This window comes from Zonotrichia leucophrys, chromosome 1A (assembly GCF_028769735.1).
Source record: "Zonotrichia leucophrys gambelii isolate GWCS_2022_RI chromosome 1A, RI_Zleu_2.0, whole genome shotgun sequence".
Lineage (NCBI taxonomy): Eukaryota > Metazoa > Chordata > Aves > Passeriformes > Passerellidae > Zonotrichia > Zonotrichia leucophrys.
This window is the reverse complement of record NC_088170.1, coordinates 61,344,654-61,361,990: the sequence shown is the minus strand read 5'-3', so window position 1 is coordinate 61,361,990 and position 17,337 is coordinate 61,344,654.

Below are 17,337 nucleotides of genomic sequence, written 5' to 3'. Positions count from 1 at the left end.
GAGGAGAGGAGAGGAGAGGAGAGGAGAGGAGAGGAGAGGAGAGGAGAGGAGAGGAGAGGAGAGGAGAGGAGAGGAGAGGAGAGGAGAGGAGAGGAGAGGAGAGGAGAGGAGAGGAGAGGAGAGGAGTTCTATTCCTATACTGGTGCAGTTGTGCTGTTTTGCTTCAGCGTTATATTTCTTGCTGCTGTGAAATAAGACATTGATTGGAGAGAGTAGAAACAAGGAACCCACAAAACCCTGAAATATCAAAATTGTTTAAGTATGTCAGTTTTAGGAAATGTCTGGTCTAGAATACTCCAAAGAGCATTTGATCTTTGCTTTTTTCTTTTCCTTCTCACTCACAGCTGTAAATGTAGGTCTGGAAAAACAAGGGTTTAGTTGCAAAAATAAAAAGATTAATTTTAGAAGCTGCTTCATGCCTCTAATTTTTGATTATCAGGCATGTAATATATTTCGTCATATTTATTTTTCTTTGTTAAAGTATAGGTGCAAATTCATTAACATACTGTACTTGCTTTATTCTACCCCAAAGAAGAAAAGCAGCCATAAACTGCTGAAGAACACCTGATTACACTGGCTTTGTGTGGACAGAATGAAGAAAATATATCAGCAAGAATATATCAGTCAGGGTGGACATAAAAATCCATTTCTACTTGTAATAGATAATTTGCCATCCTAAAATGTCAAGTTTTAAATGGCAGATGTGCGTCTATACTTCGGACATAATTTCCATCTTTGATACAACATCGACATACATCTTAAAAAATAGATAAAGTGATTGTAGTTCATGTTTTTTAAAGGTCACTTTTACCACATTTCCAAATCTGTTGATGATTGAGTTTAAACACCAGAGGAATGATTCCTGTAATGGCTTTGTCTGTTCAGTCTCTATTTTTCTCCATTCCCTGAGAGAAATAAAATGATGAGGAATATTTAAGGCCCTGGTCACATATGTGAGAAGTTCATAAGAGACTTCTGTATTTATTTTCCTAAGAGAAAAGGGATTCATCTCATCTGAATTACTCTGTTTATGAAGTGTTACATCCACAGCATACAGAAGTCAATTCAAGTGTTCTGAATAACATTAGCAGACTTAACATCAGGCCTTAAAGTCATTTATGGGAGAACAAAGATGTCCCTGTATGCCTGAATTTTAGATTGAAACCATTGAACTTGTTCATTGTGAATAAGTTGATGATTTAAACATTATCTGTTGTACTTTCAATTTCAGACACAAGTCAAAGACATCTTGGATGGCCACTTCATCATTTTCTCCTCAGCTCCCTTACTGTTACACATTGCAGCCCAAAGGCACTGTCAGGTCCATATGCAGCAAACTGGGGGAGTACTCACATGATGTGTGTGTTATTCAGCAGTTTTCTTTATAGTTTGCAGCTCTTTCCCTGAGCTGTCTGGGTACTGGCTCAACCAGACCAAGAGTTGTTTACTTGTCTTCCTTTCTGCTGGATCATCTACATTTTCACAGGATGTAGAAGATGAAAAGTTCTCAAAACTCTGTGATTTAATACACTCACCTTTTAAAAAATGTAACACCTTGCAGATCTCAGTGATAAGTTACAGTAATAAGTTATCACCAGTTACCAGTGATAAGCCATGCAATGTAGAGGTTGTTTAATTAGAATCCCCCCTTCGCTGACAGTCTCACAACATTTTTAAAAGTTTGGGAGGTTTATAATTATCCTAGAGATGAGAAAAAAAAAGGTTTTTTCCTCTATCCCAATAGATAAGTGTCCTCATACCAATTTCAAGACAGTGTTTTCTTTAGAAAAGACACAGACAGCAGACCACCAGCTTGCAGTGTTCAAGTGACAGAAATGCATTGTTGGGAACCCTTCCTGTTAAACTTCAGCTGTGCTGCCTATTTAATTATCTGATTTAGTCATGCAATATTCCCTCTTGGACTCATCTGAAAGAAGCAATATAATATTCTGAGGACAGAATTATAAGCAAACCTACCTTGAGGCAGTAATGATGCCAGCAGTGCAGTGCACACGATTTACATCACCTTCGAATGCAGCTGAAAGTATTAGACTGCAAAGACTGAAGAGAGTTTCCAACAGAACAGTTGCAATCTTCACTTTGGAATTATGGAATCCCAAATCCCCAATATTGAATCAGTCTCAATCACCCTGAAAGCACCCTGAGCTAACAGCATGTGCAACTCAGATCCACCAGCAGAAAGGGGCTTTCACTGGAAAGTCATCATTGCACTCTAACACTTGGATGCTGAAACTCTGGGAACTTCTTCCCTTTAATTCCTGCAGTTTCTAAAGGAGCAGATCTTCATTTGCTTTTGAAACTCAGAGCCAGTGTAGCTTATTAAACAAGATGAATAGAGTTGCCATCAGACATGCAGAAACTCTGAGAGTCCTGGTGTTAGGAAGAACCAAGTCAGAGCTTCACCTGATCATATTCAAGGTGACGGGACAGAGACACCTCATATGAGCAGAACAATTATACTAAATATGAAATATAGATATAAGGCCTCCTGAAGAGGTTTGGCTTAGGTTTTGGCTCTTTGCTCAGCAAACCTTAGGCCTCCTATAGGTTTTGGCTCTTTGCTCAGCAAACATGCCATAATCTATAGGATTTTTGTCTTTTGTGTAGGACAGTGATAACCCTTAATTTTTGAATGTATTTTTTTTTGTCTATGGATGCTGGACCCCCCCTGTGTGGTGGGTAAATATAACACCTATGTGGATGATATGGGACACAGTGACACTGAATTCTGAAAACAAGACAATCTTTCTGATTTTTACAGTAGGCTGATGCATTGCCCCAGTGACTGTTTTCATTCTTCAGTTTTTCACTCATAGGAAGGGAATAACTATTTATTCCTTTTAAGAAAGTCCTTTGAATGAATATTAATATATTTATATGAATAAATTCTGTAGCATGAATAAACTCTGTAACACTGCACTATCAATAATTTCTGCTACATAAGTATTACAGCATATTGACTTATGAAGAATTTAAGGATTAATAAGATTCATATGAATCTTGATTAAATGTTTGCATTAAGGTAAAACACTTCACAATAGTGTTAAAATACACAGTGCAAAAGGTAGCTGAAAATTATCAATGCAATGAGGACAATCCTTCCTCTTAAAGCCAAGTACACATGAACATCAAGCACTTCAAACAGTATAAAAAATGTCTATTGCTTGGAAAAAAGGAAATAAGAAAATAAATGGAATATGTCAAGGCTGAAATTAATAATTTCTGAGATTAGGCTTCTGTTTGGAGTCTCATGTGCAGCCATTACACTCTTAAGCAGACTTGAACAACCTGCTCAGAGGGGAAAAAAACCCAAAAACCTCAACAAATCAGAAAAAGTAAGAAAACTCTTCGTAATTTGGAATATAATTTATAATCTCTGTGATAACACAAAAATATCACTGCTGTTAAAGTAATCATCTTAAACAGGTTCATGGGTTAAAAATTTCATTAGAAATTAATACCTTTAGCTTGAGTCAAGGCACTTCAAAAGATAAATTTTCATCTGTTAAAATTTAAACTATCATTATTTTCTAGAAAATAGGAGATTAATTTAAAAGACACTGAACTCCCTTTATTGGGACAATAGAGTACCTTTTCTTTTTTTCTTTTTGTTGTTTGTTTGGTTTTGCCATTTTTTAGAAACAAATAATAGTTCTGAAAGCCCAAAATTTGTTAATTACATTATCAGGTGATTTTATTAACTGAAGAAATGAAGGGAATAATGGTCCAAAAAATATTATTAGCTTTGCTGACATAAGAAACACAACATTAAATACCACCAGCTTTATCACTTAAGAAAAAAGCCTACATGGGTAGACAAACTTATTTTTTTCTTTCCAAATTACAACAGATATCCCTGAAGAAAGTTCAAATCACCCTGCCTTCCCATTTTAACTGCATATTGGCTCAGCCTCATTGCTAATCAGAGGTCATGTCTCTGAAACACAGGACTGTGGAACAGAATTACTCCTCCTGCTCTCAGGGCCTCACCCTTGCTCTAGAAGGGTGACATCATTGCCAAGCACCAGTAAACTGAAATAAGACTGAGCTGATTTCCTGTTACTTTGTGTACCTCCCTGAAAGATGCACTTTACAGTCCAAGTTCACTGCCTTGCAGGAAGAGGATGCTTATTTTTAGCAACATCCTTGAGTGTTTCGACCAGTGTGCAGATATAGAAGCAAACAGGACAATTGCAAAATCTCATTGCTCTGTTTTTTTTTGTTGTTGTTACCGAAGAACAAAGTTAAATAGAATACAATGGTGCATTTATATAGCACAATCAAGCATCAATAATTAGGAAAAAAGATTAATCATCTTATGTTCTTTTTATTACTTTTTTATTTAAAAAAAAGTAAGAAAACAAATTGAGATCTCTACTTATTTTTCCAAACCATATGATTCATATTTACAGTTATGAAACATTAAAAAATTCAGACTATGCAATCAAATTCTGTGCTAAGATGTAGACCAGCTTCAGAAGATTTGACTTCAGAAACCTCCAGCAGCAAATCTGCGCTTTTCCTTCTCTTCCCACACCAACAGCATCTGTTCTGCCATGGCATTTGCCATAAGATTCCTGAAAGGAATTCCACTCTATTTCCCCAGGATTTTCTTCACCCATCAGTTCAGAACCAGTATTTCCTGAACTGAGACAAAGAGAGAAGTTGCAGATTCTCAGATTTGCCGTTTGGCAGCTCAGAATTCATGTCTGTGGCAGCTTTCCTCTACTTTGGGAAATGTAAAATGTGCCATATGCTATAACTGCATGGACTCAGCACTTCTGAGGCCATTGAAGGACACATCACCTTCCTGTGTCAGTCATCAACAGCTCACCCCAGCCCCATTGTGGTAAGGCAAGGAGCAGGAGCAGCTCTGCATGGCTTGGGTTGTTGGGTTGAGTTTGTGTGGGCAGGAGGTTGTGCCAAGAGCAGCTGCCCGCTGGGGACACAAGGTGTGAAATCAAACATGGGTGAATCGAGCAATCAAACTGGCTTTTCATGGGATGAAAGCAAGCAGCTGTGACAGGAGAGGGACACCACAAAACACACGTCACCCAATATGGAACACCTGATTACAATCCCCCTGGCATCTTCCCTAGCCTCCACACTCCACCTTCTTCCCACAAGACCACCCCAAGATTCTAAGACTGCTTATCCTCTATCAGGACAGGCTGGCCGTGGTATGGATCCCAAATGCTGACCTCCCCAGAAGAAGGAATGTTGGTGAATTTTCCTGTAGACCCCATGCCAGGTATTTTTCTACCACTAGGAGGAGAAGCAGGTCCCATAGTCCCAGATGTGGCTGAGAAAAGCAACTCCCAGCAGAAGGGCATGTTTGCTCAAAGGATGATGTGGTTATTCTGATTAATGACAGAGGGAATCTTAACACCAGTGCAAGGGCAGCAATCCATTCCCTTCTGATCCAATCCCTTCTGAGCAGGCAACAAGGAAAAAACAGGAATAGACCAGTAGTATCAAACCTTTCCCACAACAGACCCAGCCAAACACTCCCAACTCAACCGGTCTTCCCACAGAAAAACCCATTCCATATTCCCACCTCTAGGCTATTATGAAAACAGAGAGATCATTCAAACTGCACACAGGGCACTGCCATCCTCTCCCCTCCACACCAAAGGATGTTTAGCAGTAGTTAGTAAATCATTTCAGTAAAGACCTTTCTCTAAGGTGGTTTTTTTTTTTCGGTATTGTCATCAAACTAAATATTCTTACTAAAATTTTTTGAGATCCCAGTAAGCTAAGCTCATATACTGGCAGCAATGCATGTCTTCAGACTAAAACAGCTCCTCACCACAAAAAGATCTGAGACTTTAGCCTCACCAGGCTGCACATACAATTCAGTGTGGGTCATCCAGCAGCAGGCTGATTGTCAAAATGTTCCAAAAAAGAGAAGAGGGAGCAGCAGAAAAACAGACTTGCTTGATGGGCTGTGTTTGAAGGAAGGTCATGGGCACCAAAAAAAGTGCAGTTCCTTGGTCGTGTTTTCTAATCTGAGTCTCCTGCCCCAGAAGACCCCATGGCAGGACAATTTTCTGGCTCTCCAGGTGTAGCAGGTGTCCAGGCAGAGGTCAAGTAGGCTGCCCTCAGCTGACAACCTCATCCCAATCTCCTCCCCCAACAGGCTGGCTGGATTCTTATGTAAAAAAAAAAAATGCAAACTTAAAATTTGTTTCAGTGTTTTGGTGGGAGCCTTTTCTGCTCCTACACCTCTCACAAATATTAAGCTTCTTAACAAGAAGGCAGCCCAAATACAGAAATCCAGGCTGCTACAGAAATCCAGGTTGCTAAACAGGAGATTTATAAAGGAGGAATGTTTTATCTCCACAGATAAAAGGCTGCAAGCAGTAAGGAGAAACACTCAGAACTTGTAGAGCAAAAGAGCAGCCTTCCAGCAGTCTAAGAGGTTTCACAAAATTTCATAGCCCTGTAGAACAAGGATGACCTTTACTGTCAATAACAGCAACATAGTGGTTATGCTTTGTATTATACAAGCGTCCTTATAAAGTGCCCTTATGGTTATGGCACATTTTGTGCATGCTGCAAGCTTTCACTGTGGAGAAAAGATCAGTGATCTAGGCAGGGAAACAAGCAACACAGATGAGCACAGTCTGGTTGGGCAAGAAGGGGGACAGGGAGTTTGGAGAATGGCAGCCTTGGACAAGGCTGAGCCTGCTGACCAATTCACTGGGATGGTATAATACAGCTCACAGCTCTCTGCACAGTGGTTTCAATGACCTTACACTGCTCATAGAAAGTCTATCCCACACCATCCTTCTCCTCAGTGAGATGACAGAAAATACCCTGAATGTCAACAGTGACGAGTTAGGAGATTCTCAAAGCAAGTGCAGGAGCCTCTAGGTCTGTTAGTAGAGCTGAATGGTAATGAAGACCATGGAGGACAAGTTCTTCCTTGAGGAGAAGAAATGGATCTTAGTGGAAAAAGGCTAAAGGGGAAAAGGCAATTTGTGATGCAACAGTTGTCTCTGGTGTTGTTGCAGACTCAGAGACACAGATCACCTTCCACAACAGCTCACAGGGCCTTTAAAATGAAAAAATTATAATTACTACTTAAGACAATCATAATTTTATTATGAACACTGCATACAGGCATGTGTACTCCTTTCACTAATAACACACCAGTACTGCTTAACCTTGAGTATACAACTGTTAGAAACCAAACTATATTAAAAGTGAGATATGGCATCACAAGCTTAGGCCACCAGAAGATGGTCATTTGACTTTGAACTGATTCCTCACTGACCAGTGCAAGTGAAGGATTCCCAAGATCCAGACTGCAGAGGCAAGGCTCACTTCCAGAGGCATGAGCTCCCAGGAGATTGCACCTTCAGTGGAAATAAGAGCACTGGGCAGGGTGGCTGTAGACAGGTTGCTGCTTCTTTTTATACCAGTGATACATAAAGGCTGAGCTTCTGTGCACAGTCTCCCTCAAGCGAGTAACAAGGTGTGTGTGTCTACACTAAGTTTAGTTTTCACCAGGAATGTGTTTCCAAAGGAAATGTATCCTCATTTCTTCCTAGAGTTAATAAGTTCTGCAAATCTGGCTCTGTACCAGGAGTGCACCTAGAGTTCCTGAGGGCCACTCAGTCCAGAGTAACATCTTGAGAAACAGAGACCTTGGGCATTCCAGTCTTAGCAACAGGCATTTTTCTCGAATAAATCTGCTTCTTGCAGTCTGTGCAGCTTGCTATCAGGTATAGCCAAGGTGAGTGTGAGACAAGTGATCCACGAGCACAGGTGGACAAGAGGCACACTCCAAAAATGCCAGAGTTGGTGTTGCAGAGGAACCACTGCACTGCCCAGCCAAGCCACTGTGGAGCACCAGCAAGAACAGCATGGTAACAAGCCAGCCTGCATGTACTTGGAAGAAGGACTTAAATGCCCTCCCTGATGATCCCTACAAAAGTTAGCAGACACAATTCTCCACAGATTCTTTCTATTTGCAAGGCATGACACAAGCGTTCTGTTTTCCTCTAATGGATGTAAAAAGCATGTCATGCTGGAACAGGTCTGGCAATTTCAGTTTCAGCTACCAGCTGGTTTTAGTACCAGCTTTTACGAATCCTTGAAAAGATGTTCAATTTTGCTTTAACAGGATTGCTGATAGATCATATTGTGAAGTGTTGGTACATAACATTTACTACCTTGCATCTGGGTTTGAGAACACTATATCTGAAGAGAGGCTATGAAATCTATTTTCTATGGAGAAGTTAACACACTCTGAAGTCAGCTATTTTTAATCAGAGAGAAAATATGATAAAACCAACTAATTTAAGATAAGGTTCATATAAACACGTTTTCTAAAAGGAGATAAGCACACATTTTCCAAGAAAAAGGTTATAGGTTTAGTTTCTAAAGTAATATTTCACCCTGTCTCTTTGGAAAGTTGATTGCTTTTCTAACTTTTGCCTTTAAAGAAAGGCTGAGTACCTTTCCAGGGCATGAGGGTAATTAAATACTAAATAAATTATCTGAACTACATCACAACAGCTCAGAGAACCAGATCTCAGAAATGGCTGAGGGATAATAGTGCAGTTTTAGAGATATCTAAAGAGCAAGGCAGAATATGATTATCTCACACTCACTTGCTCTGCCACAGACTTCACATGAAACTTCAAGTAAGAAATGTATTATAATAGGTGAGGTGTGCCAGGAAATGGTCTTTCAGAGATTCTACAGAAGTCATTTTTGCCTTCTGTTTTCAGTAACACAGTAATACTTCATGCCATTTCCAACTGTAGAAAAGAAGTTCCAGTTTGTTTTTACAGAAAATATCTTTAACACATCATAGCACATTACAGCATGAAAAGGGATTGTTTTACAGGTAGAAGAACCCTTCTCACCTACACTGGACATGATATTGTTTATATAATGATTCATAATAAATAAAAACAACTGAATTCTGAATAAAATGGAGATTTAAAAATATACAGAAGCATCCTGTTGCTAGCATTATATGCGTTGCTAGCATTACTAACATTACATTAATTACATGCTATTGTTTATGACAGCATTTGGATTTTATTGCATCAGACTAAACAGAGAGCATCTTAAAGGCTTACTGGATACTAAATACTATGCTAAAAAGTTTTGCTACTGAACCATTACACATCAGACAACATCCATTATAAATCTGCCATGTTAAAAGGTGGATGTTCACACTTACTGGCCAGCATGGGGCTTTGTGGTCATCACATGTAAGTCAGTACTAGAAGCTGGTCACCCTCTATCCTTAGTGGAAGTAGAATTCAGCTGTGTGGGACAGACAACACTGAACACAAAACTCCCATGTATGTTACCAACAAAGCAATGGGCAGCACTGTCAGGTTCATTTTAGCATTGTATTCTAGTTATAGTGCTTTTTGCTTGGGTCTTGAGAGAAATTCCCAACACCTGATGCTGATTTTGAGGGATGAAATGTGATGTGTTTTGATGTTTGTATGTTTTATTCCAAAAGAGGATTTGTATCCCTCTCCAGAGCAGGCTAACATCTCAAGCTTGTTTACTGCAGTAAAACCCTGTCTGACTGGTAAACCATGGTGTCCCCTGCACACGCTGCAGATTCCTTTGGCTGGGATTCACTTTGTGGAATCACTTCTTACATCTCCCGAGTAACTGTGAGGAATTGAATAATACCCATGTCTTACTCTCATTAAATGCTATTCCAGACAATTCACCTCTAATGATTATTTATGGGAATAAAGCAAAAGGATGTTCGCTTTTGTGGTCAGAGCAGGTATTTGTGTAGGAAATGAGGCAACTTCCAGTATGAATTTGTTCACTTTAAATGGGAAACATAGAAAGTCTTGTTTTGGTAGCCCTCTAACTTGTCTTGGACCATCACTGTTTCATCCTTGATTTAGCATGGTTTCACAGTTGGCACTCAAGCTTTGGGTCAGACTGACCAGCTGTGTCTCTCACCATAAACAGCAGCCAGCCAGGAGTTTTTGTTCCAACAGCAGTGTAAGAGTGATTGAAAACAACACTTTAAAAAGTACCAATCCAAATAAAGCCAAACGATTTCAGTTTGTAGTGGGGCATAAAGCATTTAAGAACACAACACAGCAAGTGCTCAGAAACAGGTGCCAAAACCTTCTTTGTTCATACACAAGGTATGTAGCCCAGGAGTTGCATGGAGGACAGTCAGAGGCTGTGTAAATGACCATGTATTCATAATTTGGAAGCTGTTACAGAAGAGGAAACATGTAAGGATTCTATATTGCTTTAAATGGGCTTATTCTTTATCTTTCCACAGTGTGCAGATCTGACAACCTCTTTCCCTCTGCTCCCTCTACAAAACACTAAATATGGCATTCACAAGACAGATGTTAAAATCTTATTTTTCAGCTATAACACATCCCACAGCCACCAGCATCCTAAGCTGCTTCCTCTTCCCCAAGATCCACTCACTGCATTTCCTGTTACCTCTCTCTCCTAATAAAAATCCCCCTAAACCAATTCATCACTTGGCAAGTGCATTTATTTTAGTTGTAGATAAATAACAAGAGAGGGGGCAAAAAAGCCCTGTAAATAGAAAGGTACACTGGTCAAAGCTTCATGGCACTAAGCTTTTATCAAAGTGTGTTTTGTGAGTTAATGGCCCAAATTAAACTACAGAGAGATTTCAGGCAGCCTGAACTAAAAAGTAATTTTCAAAAGCACACAAGGCTTCAAGTGCAGCACTAAAACAGAAAGAGAAAACATGCATGACATTTCTAAACTGCAGAGGAAACAATTATTGTGGTCCACAATAATTGATGTATCAGCAAGACTATAAGTACTTTTGGGGTTTTTTTGACAGTATATTTAGCACAGTTGCAGTACTATAGAACATAGAAAAGAGTGCAATAACAGGAAAAAAAATAAAAGAAAGGGAAACCATGGAAGAAAAAAAAGACCTCTAAATTAGATCCATGAAATATTTAAACCCATAGCAAGACAATGAGAAACCTTAGTATAGTTATTTGAGGAATTTTCCATATATTGTGAAGGTCATAGCTCTAGAAGTGAGATAGTGATGAGGGAAAACTTTCCAACAAAGCCAGTATGAATTTTTTTTAAAGCTTTACAAACTGCCAAGGTCACAAAACTACCCACCTGCCTCTTGAGCTGAAGAGCCTCCAGGGAGGAGCAGGCAGCTCAGATCTAAAGAGAAGATCCATTGAACAAAGCTATTCAAGTATCCCACAGAACTACTGATTTCTGCACTTAGCTCTAGCTCTTCTACTATCAAGTCTTTGGCCTCAGAAGCAAACTCATCCTGGTGACAAAATACATTCTGATGATGCTGTTTCATGATTATCATTACCATGATTATCTGGGATAATCATCATTCATGATTATCTGTGGCATGACCTCCAGGTTGTTTGACAGCAATAAAAAAACCCCAAATCAGATATTAAAGATTAATCAATAGAAAGATAAATGATTGTACCTTCTCACCATACTTCTCATGGCATTTCTCTTTCAAAGAATTCAGCCCCACTGGGCACCCAACAAAGAATCCAAGTGAAGAGGTGTGCTGATAGAACTGCTAACAGAGTATTTATTTTGGTATAATGAAATGCTATAAACATCACTTTGTTGTGCTTAAAGCATAGAAACCTGTGTAGACACATTAACTGAACAATTTTGCCTTCTAGAACAAAGCTCATAAGAAAGATCTGCCTTAGAAGTCCAGCTTATACCTCCTGGGCCATTGGAAAATTGACTTCCTAAGAGTCTTTTTTTGAACACAGTGAAGATTAATGGCTCTAAAGCAGAATAGGGGTTGGCAATGAGGCGAAGAAATGCTTTTATAGCAGTCTTTAGTTAGAGCCAATTCAGGCAAGGGACAAACACCTTGCAAGGAAGCTGCATGCCTTCATCCAGCAATTTAAAAGTGTTCCATTATCCAGTTAAACTCCTGCAGTCCTATTTTATCATTCTGCCTTTCCTCAGTGTGCTACCTGAATTCTTCTGGAATGAGCACAGTACTCTGATTTTGTCTGTCTCTCCCTGGTCTAATGGCATCATGAGTTAATGAAGCCATCAATTAACTATCCTTGTCTCACCAGAAATAGGACAGAGGCAAAAAGGGAGTTTGGTAAATTATCAGTTTTCTTTTCAATCAGATTTTTTTTAAAGCGTATTAAAATGTTTAGTAATCTACAAGCATCTGAAGTAATGTCTAATCTTTAGGAATGGAAAATTTTGAAGCTTGTTGAGATGATTCAAACTGGTATTTTTTAGTAAGACAGTCATTTCATATTCCATCCTCATCCACCCTACCAAAAGGAAATTTAAAAAAAACAGCTTTCCACTTTTAAACCCCTTTCATTTATAAATAACTTCACAATTCAAGATACACAAGGAGAAAAAGAAACTGATTCAAGAAAAAACTGCAAGAATGAATGGACTAAAAAACTGCATTGTACAGAAAGTCTCCTCAGGCCAAATCCATCCAGCTCAAAAAAGAGAAACAGCTGAAGGATGACCAAGTCAGCTGGTAGCTCAAAAAATTATTAATCTCAAATTGAACTAGACATTGTGAACCATTACAAATAAGATGTTATCTCTGGAGGGGGGAAAAGTCTGTAAGGATGTTTTGTTATCATCCAAAGCTGAAGAGGAGGGACAGCAATATTCTCACACACCAGAGCACCACTGGCTCAGGTGCCCCCTCAGGATACCGACAGAGCTCAGCTTCAGCTCAGAGCAAGGGGCCAAGTAAGGATCTCACTCTGAGACCTTCTATTGAATTTATTTTACTTAGTAAAGGATACAGATACTTATTGCAAAGGAATGAATGACTAGTATTGGTAACTGTGATCCAGATTCTAGTCCTTGTAGGAGGTCAGTGTCATATAAATGAAATCAAATGAACTAGGTAAAAAAAAAAAAAATAAAAAAATCAGAGTATTTACTTACTCACTACATCACACAGATTTTCTCAGATTTCAGCAGGCCAAATATATTTCAAACATCAGACTGAGTTTGAGCCTTAGCATCCCAACTGCCAGCAGAACATCCTTGCAACTGGAGTACAGAAAATACTATGAGTGTCATCATCCCCTCCCTTCTGTAGAATGTATGGCAATGAGAAATGCTACCTGGCACAGATCTATTTCAAAAATTGAGTTTCTGAAATGCTGGCATATCATGATAATATGCGTGTTATTGGAGGAATGCAAATCTTAGTTACCTAATATGTAATTTTAATTCTGCAAAGTTTTTCCTTAGTGATCATGCCTTCCTTCCTTCTCAGAAGTACAAGTTTTGTTGCTTTAAATAATGTGAACTACACTGCATTTGGTAAAGGCTCAGAAAACATATTACCCCATGCCAGCTGACAGCAATCACTTGAGAAACTCTTTTAACTCCCTTGAAAAGCTGAACATTAAAGTGAAGCAAATTACGCATTTCTAGCAGGACTGCTCATTGCTTTCTGCAGTCCATTTAAGGTGATGGAACAGGTAGCTCCTTTCAAAGCCTTTTCTAAAAGTCACTTTGTGTAAACAACCCATCTGCAGCAGCCATCACAGTTTGGCCTCAAACGACTTGAACACTTGTACTCCTGTAATTGAGGGTCCCACATCATTGATACAAGTTCAGTAGTTCTCTCCTCTTGGCCAAGCATGTCAGTATCAGTGTACTGGATTAAAAACACCAGCGCTATCAGGAAGTGCTATCAGTTCTTTGCTGTAATTCCACAGGAGATACAAATGCTTCATTCTGCTTCTCTTACAGCCTAAGGAAGCATCATATTTCAACACTGGTCTTGAGAAGACTCACACAGAGCACTTGGAGTTCTCTATTCATCTTCATTTCACAGAGTTACTGGGGGAAAAATGAAGTGATATAAAACACCTTATTCCTGTCTCTGCACTTTAATATTTAAAACACTATAAAACTCACTTAACCTCACAATTTATCTTTCAGACAATCTTTGAAATGCTGCAACACTAAAACTTCTGGTGGTGAAGACAAAACTCATTCAAGATGGGCAAACTATTACTCTGCAGCTCTACTTGCATTTTTTTCTGGCACAGCTTTTAAGTAGAGGAAGAAAGATCTTGAAGGACTGAGAATCTGGACAGGAAAAGATGTTCCAAGTTTAAGCATACAACATACCAACAACTGTCTCCTAGCAGCACCCAAATACATCATCTCTACTTGTAAAATTATATTAAGAACTGATAGTATCCAAATACAAACTTAATAGACATCAGAAGTGCACCTGTGTCCCTCCTCCTCCTCCACCTCTCTTCACTGCTGAAGAATGTTCCCTCTTCTCCTCTCCAGGAGGATCAGGGTGTCTCCTGCCCATTTCTTTTTGCTGAGTAGCTCAGACCCTTTCCCTCAATATATGGAAGATGAGGCTCCATGGGCCTTTAACACACAGACATCAGCAGCCTCACCTGGGAGAGGGATAAGCAGCTGATCAACTGCACATACCTCACTGCTACTGCCTCACTAGAGCTCCAGACAACAAAAGCAGGCAAGAATTTACCCAGAAACAACTTTATCCTGCAACACTCTCAAAGCTGCTTTCTTCGAATGTCGGACAGAGCTGCGAAGATCATCTCTGAATATTTTCTTTAATGCTTTCCCAGAGCATTTATCTCATACATGCCCAACTGAGCAAAAACATTTTGATTTTTTTCTTTTATGTCTCAGTAGATAATAGAATTTATTACTTTCTTCCATTTCTTAAATTGAATCAGACGACCAAAGACTGAGAACTTTACAAAGAATTAAGTTAATAGGTAGAAAAACATGGCAAACTGATGACATTTAAGCTAAACCAACATTATTTGGCTATAAAATATGTGGGTAGAATTTATATGCCACAACTTCAGAATTTTATCAAACACATTCATATCTATGTGCAGTCCCTAACAAATTCAATTTTTTTTCAATAAACTGCACCAAATTATGAAGGATTAAAATCACATTTTTTGTTAAATGCCAAAAAAATAGTAGAAAGGCCATCATTGGAAACTGGATGTAACAAAATATCCTTGTTGACTTACAGACCTACAGGCCAAATTCACATCTTCAGCATAGGTTCTAATGTGTACAACAATAAAACCACAATGTAATTTTTTTTTCTGGTTGTTGTGTTCAGTTTTTCATTCTAAATTATGCACTTGATAGCTACAGTTAGGTTTTTTTTTTAATAAATTCACCTTCAGTTCTCATTAATAGGAATAGAAATATAAGTTTTGGCGATTCACATCAAGTCAAAGTTAATAGTATTCTCACAAAAAAATTCTGTGTTTTAATAAAGCTCTTGAAAGTCAGACAAGGTATTACAAGTTTGTGATTTATAGAATCAAAACAGGAACAGCTTTGTTTTAATCTATTAAAAAAAAATCCTGACTTACAGGACAAGTATTAGCATTTTTTAATCAAAACTATTTAACATTCTCAGGATGACAGTTTCATAGCGTTTTTAGAATAGATTTTGTGGGTTGGGGTTTTTTTAATCATAATTCAAGAGAATCACGACACTGAAACAGAGGAAGAGTGAAAATTTGTGGCCGTACCTCCCCATATTTTTTTTCATAGGAAGATTTTATAGCTCCTGAGACAAATTATTGTGAAACTATGTACAAAATAGATGGTTTATTCATTTGATTTAGTCTAGAAAACTGTTCCTTTTTTTGACAAATGGAGAAAACCTAGAGGTATGTTTCTATTTGCAATGTGTTTTCCTCTCAGTCATTTGTACAGTACTGTCTCACAGTGCATTCTGATTCTGTAGACAGGAGCACACTTGTAAGAGATATTTGAGATGTGCCTGATGTGATGCTGTAAAGACTTCTGATCAGACTGTGGATCACTGTGGAACTGTAAACTACAGAACTAAAAAGCTTCACCTGCTCAGGTTCCTGGTTTCCCAGACTTCTCTTCATGCTCTTCTATACAAAACCATGCAGTTTTAAGTACACTTATTTTCTAATCAATCTGCATATTCTCACATTACCATACTAATAATAATCTTAAATCAGGCATCTGCATATTCTTTATCTGCAAAAGAAAGTACAGATCAGCATATCTGTAGCAGGTTCCTCAGATGTCGACACAAATAGCACAACCCGTGAGGGAAAGCACAGTGACACCACCTCTCCCCAGACTTCTCTTAGTGGGAGGATAGAAAAGGAGGAAGACTAAGGTAGCTGGGAACAGCTAGTTCTGTGAAGCTGCAGTGACTTCCAGTGACAATGTATTTGATTGTAAATGCCTTTTGTTCCACTGCAATTAAAAAGAGTCAATTTTCAGATGGCACATTCTTATCAGTACATTCTTGCATGCATAAATCTTTCTTTTGTAACACATGCTCTGACATTCCTTTCAGAATTGACACAGTTCTACAGACATGCAGTTTTTCTACACTGTGGTCTTAACTTTTCCTGTCCTAATACCCAGAAGGGGTATGCTATATCAAAAATGGTATAGCATTACACTGCCCTATATAGATCTCACCTTACTGACTTTTGAAAATAAGCCTAACTATGCCTTAGATCAAATAAATTACTCCTGCAATAAACTGCTCAATAATCCTGACCTCTGTTGTGTCAGGTAACAGTCAAAGTCTCACTACCACAAAAAAGAAGACAAGCAGAACAAACCAGACAGAAGCACCTTGTCTGCAATGACAACATTTGAAAAGTACTGCTTCTAAATACACCAAGGACAAAAAGCTTGATAAATGCAATTTAACAGTCATTTTTAAGTACAGCATATTTTCATTACTTGGAAATATAACTAAGTAAAACTCTGGTCCTAGTTCCCTCTATGTCAAGCCAGCTTCTTTGCAAGAACTCCAGAGGTAAAACCACAAAATGGTTTTTCTTGCATCTATGCAACTGAATTTTCAATATTACTGTTCATTAGAGTATAAAAACTCGACAGTTTTGCAGAAACTACAAGCATTGCTTATAGTCCATGACTGATTAAGCTCCACTTTTACCAGTCTCATGTTCCACATTCATGGACCGTGAGTGCACTTCCACAGGCTATGAATTATTCAAGGCTGAGGTGCTTAAAGACTCTTGTTGCATCTTCTATACTTTTTAAAAAATGAAATATAGTCAAGGCTTTGAAGCTTACAACCCTGGCATTACTCTTTGACCCACAAGATCTTAGCTACTAATATGAAGTATAACAACTTCAAGACACATTCACACAGTAGTATAGCTAGTATCTTGGCAGGGTTTCCTTTTTGCTTGATTTGAAACAGACAATTATCCTTTAATTCTCCCCAGTTCTGAATGCACACCAGCCACCATGCTG